Source organism: Ixodes scapularis, unplaced genomic scaffold, assembly GCF_016920785.2.
Source record: "Ixodes scapularis isolate PalLabHiFi unplaced genomic scaffold, ASM1692078v2 PGA_scaffold3__209_contigs__length_174095766, whole genome shotgun sequence".
NCBI classification, from domain to species: Eukaryota; Metazoa; Arthropoda; class Arachnida; order Ixodida; family Ixodidae; genus Ixodes; species Ixodes scapularis.
The window spans coordinates 33321296-33341045 of NW_024609868.1; positions in this window are offsets into that span (position 1 = coordinate 33321296).

Below are 19750 nucleotides of genomic sequence, written 5' to 3' on the forward strand. Positions count from 1 at the left end.
TGACACGCAACCGACCGACAACCTTGATCAGAAGCCCGCCGAAGCCGCCGAGGCCGCCGAGGCGTCGAACACGACACCACGACACTTCGCACTTCGCTTCGCCCTTGTGGGCTTCGCCGAGCTTCCATGAACGATCGCTCTCGACTCGTTTTGTTTGCCCGCTTTCTCCAACCTGTCGATCCTGCTCGGGCTCTACAATGTCTTACGTTTTAGTAGAATTTCTACTCGACAAGACCCAGCCTGTTGTGAGTTCCGACAATGTAAGGCACTTTAGCGGTGTAGTTGAAGACGACAAGGTGTACTACTGGGCCGGAGACGCTCCAACGAAAGGAGGATTCTACGACGCGAAACTACTGTGCATGGCAGGTGAGTAGAACTGAAGTACGGCGATTGATGTACGATTGCTTGGTTTAACTGCATATGCAGCCGAAGCACTTTTTAGAGCGATGCACTCATTGTCGGAACCTCTCGCTGCAATACTGAAATGCTCTTGACTCGGTCCGAGAGGTTTAGGCAGTTTAGGCAAGAAAGTTTATATCTTTCTATCAGGTGTGCACGGTAAAAACGTTCCGTAAAAAAACGTAGCGCTTCTCATCAAAAAGCTACGGAGAAGCATCCGTAATCTGAAATACGATTGACTTGTCCGTAAATCTAAAGTTACGATTCTTTAAACAACTAAAATTGTTTGCGACAAGCTGGAAGTTGTTTTATTTGGTTTAGACTAATAGACAACGGTTCTCACATTTTAAAGAATCATTTATTGCACTGTCAATCAACTAATGATAAACGTTCCGAAACGAGGTGGCGCGAGTTACCGCTCAATTGAAAAGCACGAGGTGAGATATTTGTCTAGTATAATCACACTGCCGCTATCTCTTCATCTACCCATCTCCGCTCGGTCGTTTTGCTGCCGTTACGGCCGTTACTGCCGCGCTTGTTTTGTCGAGGGGTAGAGGTGCTTGGTGGTTTTTGTGCGAGCTTTCCTTGTTGTTATCAAAACGGTGAGTTTGTTCTGCTCTTTTTATTAGCATTGATTGGGGACTGTCATATATACGTTCGTATTTTTGACACTTCCTTCCTCGAAAGAAACGAAACCACGGATTTGCGTCGCTTGAAACTTTCGGGTTCAATGACTGTCGCTGCTATCTCAGTTCGTGTTTGACGTTCTTCTCAGAGTTGAAAGCTCAAGTCGGGTGCTCTTTTGAACCTTGTGTCATGTCGTGAGCTCGCTGGGACGCGCGGTTCGTCGTTTGTAGCGATTGGGAGGCTATTCGCGCGTGCTGGCTCGCAAGAGTTGCAGTAAAGCACGTGACAACCCATCGTCTGAGCGCGTGAGTGCGCTTTACGAGTTTCGCATCGTTGTTCGCGCTTCCTGTAGCCTTCTCATTTCGCCGAGGGGTCCATATCGTTTCGTCGAAATTCGTTTCGCGGCAGTACGTTTCGTGGACAACTTTTTATGGACACGTTTCGTCGACACGAACGTTTCATCGACACTCGTTACGCGAATTGCATGCTGCAGTGACGTTTCGCCTCTCGTGTATCACTAAAGTGCGCGTAAACCCACACCCCCGCCTGCGTTCACACCACTTCGCGGCGACAGTCTGCGGCTGCTCGTTACAAAAATGTTAACCCACCTAACCGACCCGTACAGGTCGCTTCGCGGCGACAGTCTCATGCAGCTTACCCCCCCCCCCCCCCCCCCCCCAAAAAAAAAAAAAAAAAAAAAGGTTAATTCGAGTTGTCGATGAAACGATCTGTCGAGGAAACGTCGTTCGATGAACTGATTCTCCATTGGTGTATCACCACTGCGTACTTCACGTTCACTGGTTGGTTAGCAGTCATAATGCAGCCGATGAATTTCTCATTTCACAGAATGCACTTGTGTCACTGTACGCTGATTCCCCCCAACCAGATGGTCTAAGATCATCGTATTGATATTCATTTTTATGCTCATAATATTCTATGTGTATATTAAAGCAATATACCTCCGCTCAATACTTGCACGGCGCCACTCAGGAGGGCGCGTAATACCACTGTTCCACGGACTGCAAAATTGTGTGCATTAATCTTGGCTCCTCAGTCAGACTGTTTGTAAGGAACATAGCCACGGTTCCTGCAGTTTCAAATTGTCTGAGATGCAAGCTCATATTTTTTTCAGGAGGCGTCTTCAACAACAATTGCTTCCTTGTCACTGAGCATTGGCCAGTGTTTAAAGAGCCTATGCCATTCTTGAAGGCGGTATGCGTCTTGTTTGGAGCTTTTTACGTGTTGAATTTACCTATTCAATGGAAGCCTTGGCCACTCTCGAGTTTATGCAAATGTGAGAAACTCTTGAAATGCGTCAAGTCCACAGGATGTGTCATAGAATGACATAATCTAGATTACCCTATCATTTATCGTGCCGTAGCGCCCTTTTTCACAACTCGCACAAACATTTGAGCTGTACTAATTTTACAAAGAATTACGCTGCTGCATATTTATAATGAATTGATAACGTGGGAACACTGGTGTCATTAGGCTGTAACTTTCAAGGCAGGGAAGCATGGTTATCTTGTATAGACCAGCATGCAGCACTGACGTCGCACAGCTGCGGTGGCGCTGTCGGCGGCACAGCGCAGACTCTTCACTTTACGCGAATTTGGTTTTTGCGCACGCACAGTGCTCACACCTGGTCTGGCCAACGCGGGCTTGCTTATAAACAGGGTGTCGGTCTATAGAATGTGTGCTTGTTCAGCAGTCATTCAGGTTTAACATGTTCCAACACTACCATAGTCTGACTTGATAGTAGAAAATAAATGGCTTCACCTTCACCAGGCTGAGTATGCTTGAAGCAGGCATGGCATTAATGTTAGATGATGCAATATATCCTCCTAGACCAATCTTCCAAATCAACCTGGAGAAGGGCTTGAAGAAAATGGGAGCAGTGAAGCGAACGACGGCCCAGCTCAAGATTTTAGCGATGCTGAAGGGCTTCAAATGAAGTTTCCACAGAAATCCCTTGAACCTGTATGTTTTTTATGGTAAGTGCAAATTTGAATTCCTAGACATCTAGCATGTACCTAAGAGGAAGACAACTCTAATGTGACTGATGCCAATCTTTTGAGAAGCGTAACAAAGGGCTTTGTGAGTATTCAGAACTTTCAAATATCGAAGCGAATGGTGTCATATTTTGTTTATACTTTCATCGGATAGGACGGTTCGGCAGTTGTACGAATTTTCAATCTGAGAATGCTCCAGGACACACCATCGTAAAAAAGCAACTGAAACGACTCACAAAAGCCCACACAGAAGTCTGGGAACTGTATGCAAATAAAACTTATTTCAACTCGTTTATTTAAAACGGGAAGGCATCCTGTAATTGTAACCACAGATGGTTGATCTGTAAAATGTTTGAGCCCCCAGAGCCAATACATGATTTGCTGCGGTATGCTGCTGTGAACCGGTGATGCATGCACGCAGTGCGAGTGCTACAGTGTCAAGGCAGATGTGGGCAACATGATATGGTATTCATATCCCGTGTTATTAGGAGTCTGCGTCTGTTTAATTACAGCAACCGGCATCCTGCCACTTTACAAATTATCTCCTTGCAATTTTTTTGCCCCTTGCTCTCGTGCAAAATAATTATTCGTTTGATATTTAAATGTATTATTATTAGAGGGGGGGTGCAACGATTTTATGATTAAGAGAATTTGCATCTCGTCATTTTTATGTTTATCACGTCCCGGAGGATACAGAAAACATCTCCTTCATTAAGAATGTTGCGATTCCGCTGCATAATCGCAAAACAAAAGCCGAGCTTTTTCCCCCACTTGCAGCCGCAAGCGGCAGCCGAAGGAACTACGGCTAGAAGATTACGTGCCCTCGCTCGGCTCCAAGCTGCAGCATAACGCCCGCTAATGTCAGCAGAGAGAGGGAGAGGAAGCGTCCTCCGAGATAGCACACGGGAACCTACACGGCACTCCGAATGACGTCACTAGGAGTGCGACCAGGTGTGACCCTGAAGACTGGGAGTGAGTTGAGGGGTTCCCGAAATGCCAATAGCTGTCTTTTTTTTTTACGCAACAACTAGGACGCGCAGGCGAAATCGGTTTCCTGTTCTTTACTTCAGAAGTGTCAGAGAGCAACCTCCACAAATTTTTGACCGAAGTCCGGAAATCGTTGCACCCCCCCTTTAAATAGTAACTTTTAAGCTTTGAACTAAGTGAAGCCTCATGGTTCTTTCTTTTTGTTTTATAGAGGTTTTTCAAAGCACAAGTCGGCCGGTCTGCCAGCCACCTGCAGCCATGCTTGCACTGCATGATTACTTAGCATGTCCAGTGCCAACTGCTATTTAAGCTGCTCTAACCTGATTAAATTGACAGTCTGACAATCTTGTGTCTTGTTTTTCAGAAAATACAGTGTGCACCTCAAGACGTCGAGCTATGTTTGACGACTTAACCATTTGAACCAGTTGAATTACGGAGTCAACTTCTCTTTTGTATTTTTTTTTTTATGGTAAGTCTCCAGTCTGAGTTCTTGCAGAATGAGCATGTCCCTGAGGGGGAGGCAACGCTCAAGTAGCTGATGTCACTTTTTCGACAACTGTTGTAGCAATATCAGCCACATCTAACATGTTGCCCCTAAAGCCCCAGTTTGAACATGTATCAAGCCTTTTTCTAATGCATATTTTAGCAGATTATGAGTTAACATCAAAATGGAACTGCATGGTTTATTCTTGTTTTGTAGAGGTTTTTCAGGGCACAAGTTGGCTGATCTCTTGCAGCCTCCTGCAGCCATGCTTGGACTGCAGGGTTACTTTGCATGTCCAGTGCCAACTGTGGTTTAAGCTACTCTCACTTGCTTTAACTGGCATTCTGACAGTCTTGTGTATGTCTTGTTTTTCAGAAGATACGAAATGTCGAGCAACGTTTTATGATTTAACTATTTGAACAAGTCGAGTTACGGAGTCAACTTCGCTGGTGTATTTTCATGGTAAGTAAAAAGTGAGTTATTACAGATCGAGCACGACTCTGAGAGGGAGACAACGCTGATCCAGCTGGTGTCACTTCCGACAAGTTTTGTAGTAGTGTCTGTCGCATGTAACATTGTTTTGACCCCAACTGGTGTTACTATTCACTATAGCTAGGTTCAAACCTAATATGCTAAATTCATTTGAATCTAGTTACTATAGCTAAATTCAAACATACTAGGTCACCTGCTGCTGGCTTTTTGTAGCCGATGAACTTGCCACGTTTGAATCGCAGGTAGTATTAAGTAGTGACACGTTGCAAGCAACATATTGATCTAACAATTGTTTTCTTGGTAACACAAACTGTCACACGCTAAGTTTGTGGGAAGTAAGTTCTGTATCACATTATTTTTACTGAATAAAAAAGTAGCAATGTTCTTTTGGAGTTAATTTTCTAATTACAGTTACATTGAGGAGCATGATGTGATGCATACCTTATATCTAGATTGCCATGGATAAACAATGACCAAAAAGATTATGCACTTCGGATTATGGATGACAAAGCGCATCTGGCAATGCACAGAAAACACTGACAACAGATAAACAAGGAGAATATTTTTTCTCAACTCCCTCCAAAAGTTGTGCTTACAGTGAGGAGCAGTGGTGGAGAAAGGTAACCTCAGAGGCAATGGCTTTGTATATTGTTAAGGTTCTAACCAGGAACAAATCCTTGTGCATGCAAGCCATTCCACCGAGTGTGCCAGTTGAAAGTTTGTTCAGCGATGGAAATGGATGTGCTTGCCTTCAGTAATGTAAAACTTTTGGATGAAAATTTAGAAAAGCAACTGCTGCTTCAGTATAAGATGTAATAACACTGATACCGGCACTTTGTGCAAAAAACCTGAGCATAGCCGGTTCCTAGTTTTCCTTGTTTATTTGTTTAATAAAAGAAGTAAAGTAAGATAATGGAATTACCTCTTAGGAGTAACCAATATAGGCTACGTTTTTCTTAACTAGCTTAATTAGGTAGTCTTTTTATATAAAGTATCTTGCCCAAGGCGACAAATATTGTAAGGGTCCTCTAATCGCATAATTTTTTCGCTTAGTTTATGTCGATGCCTACAAGGTCTTGCTCTAAGATTTGAAATCTGTTTTCTTGTATATTCTAACACATTATAAGGTAACCTTTAAGTAAAGGGAACTGCATGGTTCTTAAGTCTTGTTTGTAGGAATTTCTTGGAGCACAAGTCAGCTGATTTCTGGCAGTCTCCTGTGGCCATTGTATTGCAGGATTACCTTGGATAGTTATAGCCAGCTACGATTTAAGCAACTCTCATTTGTATAAATTGTCATTCGTGTTTGTATTTTTTTTTTCAGGAACTACATTTGGAATTGTACAACGTGGAGCAGTTTTTGACGATTGGTCACTTTGAAAAAGTCATTTTGTGGAGTTGGCTGCGCATGTTTTTTGCTGGCAAGTAAATAGTTCAGTTTTTAAAAAAAGCAAACTTGATGTGACTGACAGCACCCTTCTGAAAACTGTTTAAACAATATTGATCACATCTAACCAGGGTTTTTCTCACAGTGGGTGGCAGTGGTTTCGCTGCCCACTAGTCCTGCTAGCTGCCCAATTCTTTGAAAAATGTCTTGTGGCCTTCATGTCTTGGCACAGAAATCGCTGTGCTCGGCGGACTTCTGTGCCAAGACATGCAGGTACAGGTCCCCACAACCCAAATTAATACGACTTGGTCGAGGTGCACGCAGAAGAAAGATGCAGCTGCTGCCTGTGTCCCCCTCCCCTCCACAGTCATAGTCGGATGCCTATTTGTCCACAATGTATGGAGAAAAATCTGTCTAACATTTATTCTATCCTAACTTGTACAGCTTCACTAGATCAAAGGCCACAGTTATTAAGAAGGCCTTCCACAAGATTGGCTTTTTCCTCATCTATGCAGATCCGATATGGTCTCTATAAATTAATTTTATGCGGTTGGCTTCACATATTTATTTCTTGTAGATATAAAATAACTGGTGTAATGAAAGTTTCATGGTACCTTTTTTTTAATAGGTTGCTCGTCTCGGCTTGACCTATTTTCACTTTAAATTCGACAGCATTTCTGGGCGAACCTTTTTGTCACTTTTCACCAGTCGGTTGGTCTGTTTTATGGTTTGTGTGACCGATTTGACTCTAGCACAGGCAACGGCAGAGGCACATGATGACAGCTTGGTTTGTATGAGCGCTCATGCAGAGAGAAAGCTTTTTAAAATCGTGCATCTGACCCTATGCTTCTGTCAGCTCCAAATCCAACTTGTAAATTGGAGTATATGGCATGCAGGTACACCAAAATGCATCGTTCGCACACATCGGAACAGTCTCTCAGAGAAAATTATGAAGAAGGGTCCGCCTTTCAACGGGCAACAAAAGAAATGCGCAGCCAGAATGCGCTGACGAGGTGGCCAAGCAAGCTCCTTGAGTGGTAGGCACTTGGGGTAAAGGGAATGGCTAGATCACATTTTGGGGGTAATCAGGTGCACTAAGTGTGGAGCTTGCAAACAGACTTGCATGCCATATATAAATACTCTGTAAATTTTTACCACTCGCTCAACTCAAAAGCGTGTGCACAGGTGTGCTCAAACGTGGGTAGGATGGAGCTCCCAAATTGTAAGACTGGGGACTATGGACTAAGCTACTGCTTAGTCCCCAGTTTTTGATAGGAGTTTTAGTACACATGCACTCTTTCACCCGCTCAGTTCTGTGAAAACCTTCAGGGATATCTAAAGAGAAAATCAAGTTTCTATGTTCACACACTCTAAGCACTCAAGGCTGACCACCTGATTCGACAACGAGAAAGAGTGCAACTAGCCCTTCGTTCTAATGGGAGATTTTGAGTGGCTGCCCAAACTTATGAAAGTCTGGGATATGAGCTTAGCCAGTTTTACATAGACTCTTCTGCAACATCTCATGAACCTTAGAAATAAAGCATTACTCAAACTGAATCGAGTTTTCCGGTTGGTTCATCAGTTCTCAAGAAATGCTTCACATTATAAACCAAATCACTATTGCAATTCCGGCCTTGCATTTTTTTCTAAGTTTCGAACGAATTTAGGCTTGAAGTGTATCGGTTTTGACTAAGGAACAGGAGAACAAGACCCTCAAGTCAAACATTGGTTTCAGATATCGGGTCACAGGATGAACAATTAGAGGCCATGTCCATTTGACTTTTGTATAAGATTCATGGCTAATAATTAAATGGACTGAGGGGGGCTGTGTTTTATGCACAAGCTCAATTTGCATCTGCTATAGATATTTAATTATTTTTTCTCTGTTTTCTCTTTAGCACATCATGCTACATGCAGCATCTGAAAACAAAGGCCAAACACCACGGGGGGTTCTACTTTGGCTCTTCAAGGACCCAAATAAAGTGTTCGTAGGTACTTTTCTTATTTTCTCATCAATTAATTATTCAGGTGACATTGCATGATTGGTGCAAGCAGCATAGGAAAGAGTTTTTAATATTCGTTTAAAGAGATCCTTTTCCATTTCAAAATTCTGTAACTTTTTTTTATAGAAAACCTGGTTGTATCAGCGTCATAATGAACATTATTTTATGTATAGGGCAGCATCACTAAGCGACTGCCTGTTAAATGAACTGGAGAAATCTGCACCTACAAGCATTGAGCTCATATTCTTACCAAAGGTCTATTTTAGCAGTGAACACCATTGTGACATGTCAAGGCACAGCTCCGTCTCTGTGGAATGTGAAAACAGCATTCTCTTTATTTTCAAGCATGAGTGCCGACGCATATGAGTGAGAGTGACGTTTGGTGTTGTCAAGAAGGTGCTTTATATCGCTGTTTAAAAATGCAATGACTGCGGTGGTCGTTCAGACTGCAGATAATGTTTTGTAATCCCACTACCTTCTATAACTGTGCACATTGGTCTGAATGCCAGAACTGACTGAAGAAAAAACAACTGACATTGAGGAAACTTGCTGCAGATGCATTGCTCAGCTGTGTTGCCTGCTTTCCACAACAGGTTGTGGCAGCTCTCGATTCTATACATTGGTGCCCATTGTCAAATTCAAATAATGTAGTTTTATTTTACACAGACTGGAGTTGCACCTTAAAAGTTTTCATGGGAATCTGTGTCTCAAAAAGAAAACCTTTGATAGGTTCAGCTTGCTAGATGAAGGCACTAATTCTTCGAGCTCATTTTACAGCCTACCTTTCTATTGACACCGCCCTATGCGGAGAGTAAGTCGTCTGCTTCTTGCACAGACATTACGGTGATGTCAGAAGGGTGACGATCTCTCATTGGCTTTGATTGGAAGGATATAGTGGGTAGACCACAATGCTAGACACCATGAGGTCTACGCACTATTTTTTTTGTTCAATCAGCCAATAAGAGCTCGGCCTTCTGACATTACCGCAACCCCTGTGCAAGAAGCAGACAAACTTGCGCTCCCCATAGGATTACGGATACTCAGGAGTGCTTTCCGTAATATAAGTTACGGAAAGCCTACTCTGTTTGCCCTTTTACCGACAACTTTTATGCACTTTTACGGATACTAGAGCGATTTCCGTAATAGGTTTTACGGAATGCATACTCCAGTCCGTTTTATGGACAGCTCTTGAATAGCGTTACGGATAGTAGAGCACTTTCCATAATCTGTTTTGCGGAATGTCCTTTTATTTACGGATTGTGTATATGTTTAAAAGGATTTTTCCGTTATTAGAATTACGGATGACCTTTCCGGCAGTATAGGTGCCAGAGAATTTCTCCGTAAGAGAGGCAAATTTTTTTACAGATGGGCTATTGGCATTACCGCTATGTCGCAGCTCATTATTATTGTTTCATGAAGAGCGCAGACAAAAAGCATCCGTGAGCATAGTTCAGATATGTCTGCTGCTCGTGTTCATCCATGGAAGCAAGGGACTGCCTGTCGTAGCATGCATGCTTGCTCTCTAGCTTCAGCTGAGTCGCATACGTTTTGTGAATTAAAGTATACGGTCGTCTCGAAAGGTTCAGACATCGAGGGCGTTTCTCTGAAACATGCTTTGGGTGCACGTGGGCCCGTTTGTGAAGGAATGTCCCTGTTGCCTAAAAAATCAAATTTCAAAAGTGAAAGAAAAAAACAAGAAATAAGGACGGGTACACACTTATTCCCTTGTTCGAATTCAATATGAGCAGCTGTCACCATTGCTGAGAAACCCTCAGCTCCGGCATTAGGTTCCAAGTTGTTATAGCATTTTTGAACTTCTGCATTGGAAATGACGCAATAACATTGGTAAAATGTTTGCTCCAAAAGTGAGAATGTCTGCCCCAAAACCAGTTTTTGCCTGCTACAAGAGCTCCAAATCACCATTTGTCAATTTCACCATTGCAGTTACCACCTGCTTTAACTTAATTTATTTTAACTGTGCTGTTTGTTTTACCTTTTCAGATTGAGCATCGCTCAAGGCAGGCGTTTTCTGTGACCTAATAAAGATACAACAGGTTTGATTTTGCATTTTACTTGTCATTTTATTGGCTGTTCTCCTTGAAGTTAACTTGCAGTGATCCTATGGCAGTCGAAAGTATGTAATAGTTTCTCTGGCAACGCTGCAATTTGGTTAGGCTATCCTATCAGCTCAGCAGTGATCACAATCACACCTTCCATCAAATATGTTCCATCAAAGACCACCGCAATACGTTCCATCAAAGACCACCACAATACGTTCCATCAAAGACCACCACATACGTAATTTGGGACATTCCATCAGTGGCAGTCAGACGTCGTCTGATGGACCATCAGGGCACATTCCACCAGGGCTGCTGACTGGCAGTCAGTGTCCCAAATTACGTACCTTGATGGAATTTTCAATAGGGTAGACCGAGGGTCGGCGCGGGCACTCAGGCGCAGAACGTCTTCTACGAAGCCGGTGACGCTCTCGTTGGGGCCCTGGGTTCTGGTTCGTAGTAGGTCCTCGGCTCTCTCTCGGCGGTGGTGGTTGCTGAACGTAGCCTTGAGGTCGGTCTTGAAAATGTCCCACGACGTCAAAGAGGGCTCATGATTCTCGTACCAGTGCTTGGCGGTACCCGCAAGCGAAAAATAGACGTTGTGCAGGCGCTGCTCGTCGGTCCAGCAATTGTGGCGGGCAACGCGTTCATACTGGTCAATCCAGTCTTCAACGTCTTCGTATTGCTCGCCGTGGAATGGAGCAGCCGTGCGCGGTGCGACGGGCAAATAAACGACAGTTGGAGCGGCCGGGGTCTCCGACTGGTTGGCCATCGTCGTCCTCCTGGTTTGCCTGGTCCTGGGTGGCAAGGGTCCTGATTCCGGGGGTAGGCCAAGGTTCCGGCGACTTAATCGGATCTCGTTCTGGTCTTCGTTGGGTTCTTGGGGGCTTGTGTTCGGACTTGCACTGCGAGAACTCGGGGGGGAGCGCTGCACGGGCATGCGGTTACCCCGCACCTCCACCAAAAATGTCACGGGTGGTGACCAAAAGAAAACAGAAAATGAACAAGAAGAAATAAACGTTTAATGTGGCGAACTTGTGCCAAAAATAAAAGGGTACAAAAGAAAACAGCAGAGCGTCGCGGGCGTCGATATCGGCGAAACCGCAGGATCGAGCGCAGAGGCGAGACTGACTCGACAAGGTCGCGAGCGGCGTCTTATCTAGAGTGAGTCACTATCTCGAAGATTCGGCGGAGAAGGTTCGAGCGTAGCGCGCTCGGGGCGAGAATGAACACGCACTTTCTAGACAAGAAAGCATGAATAAAGGATGGAAGTTACGTCCGGAACAAGAATAAATGAGAACGTTCTAGAGCTCCGTGACCGAGCGTTGATTTCCCGGCATCAGCGCGCGGCAATATCACCTTCCCGTTCTATAACGAGCCCTGTATAACGAATATGAGGGTTCGTTATACACACCGTGCGACACGACTGGCGCGCCGCCGCGCGGCCGGTACCAAAGGTAGGCAGTGAGAACCCCAAAGAAAACGAAACCGAAACCACGCCGCGTACGTTGGTACGCATTGAAGTCAGAGCGGTGCGGTTGCGCTGGGTTCACAGCATGAAGTGCTGCCTGTGCTGCGTCATTAAGTGCTTCAATAGTTATGCGTCGCATCTCGTGGGGGCAAAGTTTCACAGTTTTTCACCTCGCCGATGTTTTTGTGGGACAGCGACAATGATGGACCCGTGCCGTACGACGCGAGAAATTCGGCCTCCCGATCATGTCTGCCACTTTGTCGGCACGGCTGACTTATTCTACACTGCCGCTTTGCGCTCTGCGTTTGTTTCCGTACCGTAATACGTACATGTGTTAGCGCCGATGGGACGAACTGAAATGCCATCTTACACTCGCGGGTATGCAGTGCCAATTTCGTTGGAGGAATACCCTCCAAGGAAGTTTCGTCCCCATCGTACGTGTCGATGATATTTCCGGACAAGTATGGCGCGCAATCTGTACTTCATGAAGAAAGATTTGAACGGTAAAAAAAAGTGACAAATATAAATCTAAAGAAAACAACAATGAAACTCGGAATCACTGGAGAATCGACGTTTGAGTATGGAAGTTTATGTGGTGTGCTTTCTTTCTTGATCAGCCTCCTCTTGGATGTGGAAACGCTGACACCCCGAGTTCTGTAGACAACAATTTTTTTCTTCTCGGCTTTAGAGCTACCTATCGCAAAGTGGTTCGAACTGGAAGTACCGTCCACTGGTCCCTTCCTACCTGTAAAGTGTGCACCTCCCACGATGAGTGGTTTTATCTTGACAGCCTTTGACGGTCAAAACCAGTTCCTATTTAGTTACGCCGCCCAAATTAAATTTCCACCTGGTTTCCCTATGCCACCTCTTTTTGGTATAATAAGTGCTGTTTCATGTTACTCTCAAGTCCAAGCAACTGTGTGCCCAAATCTGCACTTTTCACTGCCCGCTATAACACAACATTTTGGGTCCAATATTGGATATCCCGTACGGCTTTATTTCTTTATTCGTTACAAACATAACTTTCACAACTGCTGTCTTAATGAAACTTGGCTCACTTTGTGCACAAACTTAGTGAACATCTCACTCGCCTCCAAATATCATCGTTCCAGCAGTCCTCCGTTAACAGCGACGAGCGGAATAAATTTCCCACTCAGAGCAATTATGGTGGCGGCCGTCTTGCTTTTCGCAAAATTGCTCCAAATACGTTTTCAGCCGAAACTTGAGAAATTACCCCTAATAACGACTCAAACTCAATATATAAGAAGTGGAGAACAGCTAAATGCCCTTCTGCCCCAGCACTCATGCAACGTCATCCTCAACGTATCGGCTCAAAAAGCAAAAGTTTCGTCCGTGCGCGCTTCCGCCGCCACACCTTGGCATGCGAAAAGGCGCCGCAGGCTGCTGAACGCGCCTCACTGTCGAACGCCAGGTCCTCCACTAGTGGCGCTGCGCGCGTTTTTCAAAGCGCCCCCTATAGTTCCCGCACGGAGCGTATACAACAGCAAGGCAAAATGAGATTGCATGTGTGGTGGCATCATAAACATCATGCCTGGTCGCACCGAGCCTAAACCTTTTCAAACAGCTATGAAACCCCGAGTATGAAGAAACAAAATGTTGCGTCGTGGTGGTCGGTTTGTATGTAGGATAGGGAATGTCATTGTTGTGACGACGAGTTTTTAAACCTGAAGCTTCTTGTACCAGGATGCAAAAACATAACTTTTCGCTATAATACTGTCGTGCAGGCTCGTTGATTGTAGAAAACGTTGAAAAAGTTTAAGTAAAGGTAGCGTCTTGCCTTGCTGTAAATTGATATCTGCGATAACAAAGGCCGAATGCTCGTTGGCAAGCAGACTCGGAAGGTGGTACGTGCCACATTCGTCGGTTGGGCTGCTTGAATCCGATAGCGTAAGTCGCCGCCCTGTTTCACGTAATTTACCCGCATCCGTTTTTTTTTTTCGTTTTTTTTTTTTGTTTCGTTCTGTTCACCTATTTAAGTAACATGTCCGGATTATGCGTCTCTGCAGAGCTCCGCTTATATCACAAAAATGTAGCAATGACGTAGCCGTGTACTTGGAAAAAACTACCTTCGAGATTAATTAGTCACCTAGTTCATTGGTCGTTAACTGCGATTCCAATTAACGCAGCACGACACGTAATTTCTTCCAATTGCGTGTTACTTTAAAAACACTGGAACTGCTCTTAAATTACATTCGGTACTCGAGTTAAACTGATTCGTGTAAGAATGAATTGGTGTCCACCTGAAATGGAGCGTAATCTCGCCCTCTAGGCGATTAGTAGCCGGTGAAACAATCCGCCTGGTACGGAATTCGATCCTGGGACTTCCTCAAGACTAGCTGAGCGCCCTACCAACGAAACTAAACAAGATTTTGTTTAATCTTTATTCACTGAGTTGAACAGGAGTAAGTAAAACAAAGGGATGTTAACAGTCACCAGCCGTCTTGGTCATAGCCGCCGAAAGGGCGAGATCATAGGTTAACGATAAGATATAATGATTTTTAGTGGAAGTCCACAAGTTGAAAAAGACACGTAGGAATATATTGGCTTCCACCGGAAATGGCGCGCAATTCGCGTCCTTTGGGCACCTAATGGCTGCCGAAAAAGAAAAAAATAAACTTATTTGACAAGATTTCATTATAAAAACATGTTTGTGATTTTAATGCTCTATTGCATAAGGATTCAATATATAACGTTCTTGCACTATTACATAATAAGAAGCAAATTGTAAGTGCCATAGTCTGTTGCATTGTTCGTTTACTAAATTGATGAAGATCGTTACAGGTTTGTATTTTGACCAGGTGACGCATTAAACTAAAAGGAAGGTGAAATTCCAGTCTCCGCGTACTGGCAGAAAGCGAGAAAGGTGCCTTGCACTTCGTTTTTTCTTAGCTATACACTGAAAAATAGCTAGAACTTAAGAAATTTCTTCAAAAATAGTTTTAACTGTAATGAAAATTTCACACTTAAAAATTAGGACAAGCAAATGCAAATACAGTTACACCTACTTTAAGTCGGAAGCAATCAATTACAATCGCGATTCTCACATGCGTTAATATTAATAATAAGCAGAATAATGTAATTAACTACCCAAGCAGTCTGGCGGCGACTCCAGCAAAATGTGTATGAAAACCAGAGGTGGGCTGCCATCAGAAGTCTTGGCAAGAAATGGTTGTTGAAGTTCTCCAATCTAGTACCTTTTTCTGTGTCTTTTTTCGTCAACGGTGATGGAAGTTATGTTTGGCTTACATTTACACACAAAAAAATGCAGTCCTCTTTTTAAAGAGCAAGCTTGAATGCCCAAATTAAATAGGGTAGTTAAAATCAGCTGGGCTCATGCAAACATGCTACTTTTATATCATAAAAAGAACTATACAAAGCTGGTTGCTGGCGCCGGAGGTATCTTAAACTCAGGCTTGTTCGTAATTCAACTACTCGGCCCAGGTTAGTGTTATTTAACTAGCTCTTTTTAATAACTTTGTAACTTCCAAATACATTTTCATGTCAAGATTGGGTACTTTAAATACGTTGTTCAATGTAATACCTACTGTACAATGTAGTATAGAATACTTTCAAAATTTAGTGCATTTTTATTACCAACAAATGTTTGCTCACGTAACATGAGATATCGGAAAATTATTTGATATTCGCAAAGTGGGTGAACACCTAAAGCGATGAAAATCCTGACAAAAGGCCATCTCTTCAGCATTAAAGGGGCAATTTGGGCCATATTGCGCATGATCAAGTAGGTAAACCCCAAAAAACACAGGGACAACGAAGTAGACAACAGGGTCGCGCTCCCAACTAAGTTTTATCTAAAAAAACACATATCAATAACCGCGGCAAAACAAACAGTCACGGCTAATTCCCGTTCAACCCCCGTAACAAAGAGGAGTACTCATTTGTCTATGAGGGCAGTGACGTGTCACTTACACTTTTGTCGCTCTTTGCTTTGATTTCAAAAGCTTCATGAAGCTGTCTGGAAACCCTATATGGGTACATAGCCAAAAACCTGCTCTCGCTAAATTACGGCGTTACATTGGCAGCGACTGCAGTGAGTGGGCAGGTGTCGCGACGGGGTAGCTTGCGTGGCCGCGGCATGTTTTCGCGCACGAACAGTGAAGCACCAGCCTGTCTGGCCGATAGCAGAAGATCTGCATGCCAAGGGTACTTCACACAATACTTCCGTAGTGCACTCTGTGTATTAAGTGCGGTGCCTGGTTTTTCAGGAATCTGTAGAGCCGCTGGAATTGTTGATTCTACGGCACAACCGCGACAGCTTATTGGGTAACCGGCTTAAGCTGAGCTAGTTGGTTTATACTTCAGGCAAAGCAAGCTGAACTAGAATAAACATACACACACAGAAAATACCTTACACACCACTGGACTAAAAAGTGACTTTTATTTTTCCTACTCTTCTACTACGAACCCCACATGAGGGAAATCTTCTCTTTTCTTCTTCTTTGTCCTTCCTACTTCACCAAATATTTAAACCCTGAAGGAACATTTTTTCTTTCTCGTGCAGCGGGAGAGAATCTGCACTAACGCGTCATCGCCCTTTTTCTAAACAGTACGGGCCTCCAAGATTTCATGTCCCAGGTTTGCCTTGTTCCTTTGCCACTATGTTTATGCCGTATAACCGTGCTGCAACATTGACACCGACGACAATGGATTGGCGAATGTCCTCCTGCTGACAGCTTCTTCACTGCTGTAGCGTGCTCCCTCGTCCGATTGCTAATGCATCGGCCGGTTTGTCCAACGTAACTTCGGCCGCATGTCAGCGGAGTGTGATGAGAAGGTGGTGTACCACATTCCGGTGACATGCTGCCGAAATTACCTTGGACAAACCGGCCGATGCACCAACGACCGCACGAGAGTGAAAAACCTGCAAGCAGGAGGACATTTGCCCACCCATTGTCGTGCGTGTCAATGTTCAGCACGGTTATACGACATAAGCATCGTGGTTGGGAATAAGACAAAACTGGGACGTTAAATCTTGGAGACCGCTGCCATTGAGGAAAAGGGTGATGACTGCGTCAGTGCACCTTCTTTCGCGCTGCACGAGAAAGTAAAAACGCTCCCTCGGGGGTTAAATATTCGGTAAAATAGGAAGGAAAAAGAAGAAGAAAAAAATATTTCCCTCATGTGGGGTTTGTAGTTAAAGAGGGGAAAAAAAGAAAAGTCAGTTCTTAGTACAGCGGTGTGTATATTCTGTTTTTTCTGTCTATGTTTATACTAGTTCAGCTGGCCTCACCTGAAGCTAATTGGGTGCAGTGAAAACCACGGGTACGTCGCACCGAGCGGCCACTTTCTTAACATATCTTCAGGTCCCGAACGACAGTTAGAACAGGACACGTAACGCGAAGGTGGTCTGGAAGTGTGTGTTCAAGTGGGGCTGAGGAACTGCGGGGTGAGCGCCGGAGAATGGCGTTTTCTTGTGATGAGTTTTAGAGCTTCCGCTCTGAAGCTCTTGTGCAAGGTGCTCTTCGATTTTGCGCTATACAATAAACGTCACTTCCAGTGTTGTGTGGTGTAATTCAATAATTGCGTGCAATCATTTTGTTCTTTCTTTAACATTTGTTGGTTGAGTTTAAGGTTTCTGTACTTCTGTGGGGAAAACGCGAGAGAGGACGAACTGGGGATTCCTATTCAGAAAAGCAGCTTTCGATAAGTATTCGGAGTCGGGCGGGGGAATGAGGGAGACCGAAGGAAACAAGCCGGTACCCGCGCAGGACAGCCATGTGTTTTCTTTGCGATGACCCTTCCTAGCAGAACTTAGGATGGGCAAGTTTTGCAGCCTTCAAAGATCGTTCGAGACACGTTAGGAATTCCCCCATCTTTTTGCATAAAAAGCAATAGACAATGAAACATGGCTTCTACGAAACCAAATGCGTACAAAGCAAAACCCCAAAGTGCAAACAAATAGGAGCCTATTTTTACGTCATCAAGCGCACAAAAAAAAAGAAAAAAGAACTAAGCATGGAGGCACGCACGGAAGACCTTTTAGGCTAGCTGAACTTTGTTAATGGATACAAATGTATTTCCTTTCTTGCTACCACAGCACATATAAAAAGTTAGTTCGAAAGTAATTCCACACTTTCCTACAGTCGTTAGTAATTTACTCAATTACCTTTGAGCTGGGTACTTTTTACTCTATTCAAATTTCTTTTGTGGCCGTTACTCAGTAACTTAACTACTCATTTTGACTAAGTTGTACCATGTCTGCTTAAACTTGCACCTTTATTCAGTTGCTGAAAGAGAGCAAAGAAACAAACAAACAAACAGGAGAGTTCTACAAACTGTTTCTTCAACGATATCAAGCCGAAATATTCTAGAAGTACCAGGTCGCACACATTCCCTGAAGCTCATCCAGCAGAAAACTAGACGCTACTCAATCGGAGGTAGAAATGAGATTATTTCGTTAACGACTAATTGAACCGATGCATCTTGTCTCAGTTTCTGTTTTGTTTTGTATATTCCACTGCTCCGTCGCCACGGATCGAGGGAATTTAATGAGAGTTAAGAAAAAACGCACAGCATGACGTCAGAACTTTTCACCACTGTTATCCTGGATTCTCTGGCCAAACGCGTTAAGCATTTCGAAACTTCCACCGCACTCGCTCGGTTGATTTTAAGCGACGACTTGGAAGTCAGCTGCAGGGAATGAAGCAAGACACAAACACAAACCTTGACAGAGAATAGCAGAGGTATCCTAGGCAAAGTCTTGTTCATCGATTTGTTTTCGTCGGTCTTTGAACCCTTCTTTTTCTTTTTAAAGTAGGTTCACTTTACTAGAACTCAGGTTTATTTTTATTTTATATCTTATTAATGTGCTTCTTTGTAGGGCATCTTCTGTTCCGGTGGAGCATTGAGAAACTCATGCTCTCATCATCAATGCTCCATGCAGGGACCTCGGAATTCATTATTTTTCCTGTGCAACTTAAATAAACGGGTTCATCTCCTAGTCTATGGCGCGCATCGTATAAAACTACATAACTGCAGCAACGGGAGCTATAGAAACGTTTCTTGTTTGTTGGATTTCTCGGGAGAGAATATTAAAAAGCTGTGCGCGTAATAAAGTAAAATAGCAGGCAGTTGCCAAGTGTTTTGGAGTTCAAAGTACGCCGATGTTGTCTGGCAGAGAATTACGTGAAGAGATTGGTAGTGGTATAAAAACAAATGTCAAGAAGATGGCGATGAAGAATGAAAGGTGAAGCAGACGCTAGAGGTCTAAAAATATTCCAAGGTAAGCTTGAAAAATCAATTGTTGCATGTCAGGCAGATTCAAACAGTTTGAAAGGATTGCGTGAAAGCCCGATCTCTACTTTTTTTTCTCAAGCAAAACTTACTCATATCAACAGGGGAAGTCTAATACTCAGTAAGTATTGAAACAATTCGTGCGCTGAAAACTTCTAGTTTTAAAGAGGAGGAGAAATGTGCCAAATGTTATATAAGATGGTCAAGGGAAGCTTTCACATTCGGGCAAAGGTATTTACCGGACAAAATAATTGGCATAATACATTTCGGTTTTATCACGTTGATGCTTACTCATTCTACAGTTTGACGTTTGCCACTCTAAATTCCATCGTTGTTTATATAGCGGACCACTACAATACGCAGGCATTTCTTTCCTAGACACGGGAGAAATAGGATTCAACTCGGCCTTTGCGTCGTACCCGCATGAAAATAGCGAGATAGTACAGAATAACCCTGATGGCCGGAAGCTAAACGTTCAGCGCAGTGAGCAGAATTGAACAATTCGTTAATTTTCGTAATGCGTGGTTGTGCCGTTCATCTCGCCACAACTGGCGTC